Source organism: Phyllostomus hastatus, unplaced genomic scaffold (assembly GCF_019186645.2).
Source record: "Phyllostomus hastatus isolate PE091 unplaced genomic scaffold, TTU_PhHast_1.1 phas_scaffold_28, whole genome shotgun sequence".
NCBI classification, from domain to species: domain Eukaryota; kingdom Metazoa; phylum Chordata; class Mammalia; order Chiroptera; family Phyllostomidae; genus Phyllostomus; species Phyllostomus hastatus.
The window spans coordinates 16482068-16485603 of NW_025334022.1; the positions used below are offsets into that span (position 1 = coordinate 16482068).

The 3536-nt window shown below is 38.8% G+C and overlaps 1 pseudogene; it reads left to right on the forward strand.

Annotated features, from left to right (window-relative positions):
- The first annotated feature begins 2551 nt into the window (after positions 1-2551).
- LOC123805226 lies at positions 2552-3327 on the forward strand (annotated as a pseudogene).
- The last annotated feature ends 209 nt before the right edge of the window (positions 3328-3536 follow it).

The following is a 3536-nucleotide window of genomic DNA, read 5'->3' on the forward strand; positions in this document are numbered from 1 at the left end:
GCCCATCTATTTGGAGCTATGGATTAGGACTTCTTCTTTTGTTTCTGTTCTCCAAATATAGCTTAGCATAGGCTGTCAATAAGGTTAATGAAAGGTCTATCTGCACAGCATAAAACTAGCCAGGTGAGGTGAGGGGAAAATAGAATCAGTCAGGCTCCCTCACCCAGGTGTCCTGGTGACTATGGCTTGTCAGTGTTCATGTGGCCTTGAGTAGGAGCCACATGCATAGAATGAAGCTCTGTTAGGTAACTGAAGGTCAGCATTGGCACCTTGCTGACTTTGTATGCACTTAATATATAAGGGAGTCATGACTTCCCGCAGTGCAAGTCGCAGCTTACAGTACATGTGGATTGCCCCTTTCCAGGATAAAAGCATGTCAGACATTCCCACAGCTCCAATTATATTCTTCCATCTGCCCAAATCCCATGTGAACCTGCCTGGTCTTATATGGGAAATGCTCACATTTCCAAGTCTAATTCTTCTAATTCCTATATAGAAGTTTGCAGTTCCGGTTTTATTAATATTCATGATAAAAATGTCTTTTTTACTTTTCCTGTGATTTGAAGAGAAGGTGGCAATCTTACTGTTAGGCTAATATTTCTTATATACATATACATGAAATATTATATATAAATAAGATATTCTATTTAGTAATAATAAGCTATGTAACTATTAACTGTCTAGGTATATGTGTTCACTTAACAGTACACTATTCTTTTAGGCAAATTTATAGAGGAAGTCAAATTAGAAGCACAAGATTGTTTGGAGAGCCTGGAATCTAAGCAAGGGGAGTCATTTGGATGTTTCTAATAGCTAGTGTTTTCTAGATATTATAGCATAATGCAGCTATCAACACTCTTAGAATTTACCTGGATGATTCTTTCTTAAGCACAATGTATATCATGCCATTTTTGTATTCATAATCTGAAATTCTTGCCTAAATTTTTTAATACAATCTCCTCTACCTGGCATGTAAGGCCCTACTTAATCAAATGACATCTTACTTAATTGAATTCACCACATATTAAGGTACATAGCATAGCAAAACAATATAATGCAGCTATTTTGATGTGATAATTTTAACAGTCATTTTGATGCTAAAATCTTTTTTTTAAAGATTAATTTTTTAGAAAGAGGGGAATGAAGAGAGAAAGAGATAGAAGAAACATTAATGTGTGGCTGCCTTTCATATGCCCCACTCTAGCCCTGCAACCCAGGCATGTTCCCTAGGCTGAGAACTGAAACAGTACCCTTTTGCTTTGCAGGCCAGCACTCAATCCATTGAGCCACACCAGCCAAGGCCAAGGCAAGTTTTTTATTGTATATTCTCCTCTGCCCTTGTTTAGTATTTGAAACTTTCTTGTAACTTTCCTGGGTTTCATGGCACCATGTTCTACTGTTTTTCTTCCATCCTCTATGATTTTTCTTTCTTTACCATCTTAACTGCCTTACATTTTCAACTGATTTTTTTCATTATGGTGTCTCCAGGGTCTCAAAGGCACCCCATGCTTCTTACGTTAAAAACTAAACTCGGCCCTGGCTGGCATAGCTCAGTGGATTGAGCTTGGAATGCGAACCAAAGTGTCGCAGGTTCGATTCCTAGTCAGGGTACATGCCGGGGTTGCAGGCCATAACCCCCAGCAACCACACATTGATGTTTCTCTCTCTCTCTCTTTCTCTCTCCCTTCCCTCTCTAAAAATAAATAAATTAAATCTTAAAAAAAATAAACTCATGATCTTTATTCCACTTCCATAAACTTGACTTTTTTTTTAAGATTTTATTTATTGATTTACGTTGTTTTTTTTTTTTTTTTTAGAGAGAGACCGATGTGTGGTTGCCTCTCACTCGCCCCCTACTGGGGACCTGGCTCGCAACCCAGGCATGTGACCTGACTGGGAATCGAACTGGCAACCCTTTGGTTCACAGGCCGGCACTCAATCCGCTGAGCCACACCAGCCAGGGCCATAAACTTGAATTTTATTTAATATTTTTAACCCAGGTGTTCTTCTTTTTTAAAATTTTACTTATTTATTTTTAGAGAGAGGGTAAGGGAAGCAGAAAGAGAGGGAGAGAAACATCAATGTGTAGTTCCCTCTTGCACAACCCCTACTGAGGACCTAGCCCACAACCCAACCATGTGCCCTGGCTGGGAAAAGAACTAGGGGCCCTTGGTTCACAGGCCTATTCTCAGTATACTGAGCTACACCAGCCAGAGCCAGATGTTAATAATTTTTTATCTAGGTTTATAGGCCAGAAAATTGAAAGCCACTCCTGACTCCTCTTTCCTTCACTTTTATATTTAATCTACCATCAAATACTGTTAATTATACTTCCTAAATATCAATTTTTTGGTGTTTTTGTCATTATCATCTTAGGTCACCCCATTATCTCTTAGCTGAAATAACCTCCTAGTTCAGTCTTCTAGCAATGAGGAATAGGCTGCCCATTGAGGGAGTAGCAGCATAAGCCAAATCCCTCTGGCACTAACGGGAACCAACAAACCTGCCCAAATGGCAGCTGAAGACCAGAGCTTGGGAGAATAAGCAGGAAATGGTGGAAGAGACATTGTTTTTGCTTCTCCATAAGGGAGATGGCATCACAAGTGTACAAGTCATCAGCCAGGAGAGGGTGAAAAATGGATGCTGTATTACTAAGCTGGAAAACATGGAGTTTCCAACAGATCAGGGATTGATAGGAAGGTTTAAAAAAGATACCACAAGGTTCAAGGATAAGTTAGATATCATGAAGTTCATTTGTAAAGATTTCTGGACTATAGTGTTCAAGAAAAAAATTGAAAATCTAAGGACAGCCTTGACAGGTGTGGCTCAGTTGGTTGGTGCATCATCTCATGGATGGGAGGGTTAAGGGTTTGATTAGCTGTCAGGGCACATGCCCAGGTTGCAAGTTTGATCCCCAGTCAGGACATGTACAAGAAGGCAACAAATCAATTTCTCTCTCTCTCTCTCTCTCTCTCTTCTTCCCTCCCTTCCTCTCTCTCCAAAAGCAATAAAAAAGTGCAAGGAAGGAAGGAAGGAAGGAAAAGGAGGAGAAGAAGAAGGAAGGAGGAGGAGAGGAAGAGGAAGAAGAAGAAGTTGTTCTCAGGACAAATCATCAGGACATCTATATATTTCAGAACAACAAATTTTGTGTACTTACTCAGATATCTGCAGGAAAACAGTACTTACAACAAGCATTCCAAGTATTTAGCATTTACAGGTGCCTTAATCAGAGATGGCTTATCAAATTTGGTGATAAAAAGTATTATAACAACTGAAGTGTCTTCAATGCCGGCCTGTAAATTTCAGGTGAAGATCCAGAAATTATAGAACATACTGAAATGCAAGGCTTCAATGGTGTAAAGAGTTAAATTATTCAAGTAAAAACATTTCAAATAGCAGTGATTTAATTACATTGTTGGATATTTGTATTGATATAAGCTATTTGCTAACTTGTATAATGAAAGATGTGCTCTTAAAGAGGAGTAAGGTTGTATTTCATCAATTTAACATAGACCAGGTTAAAGCAGATAAACATA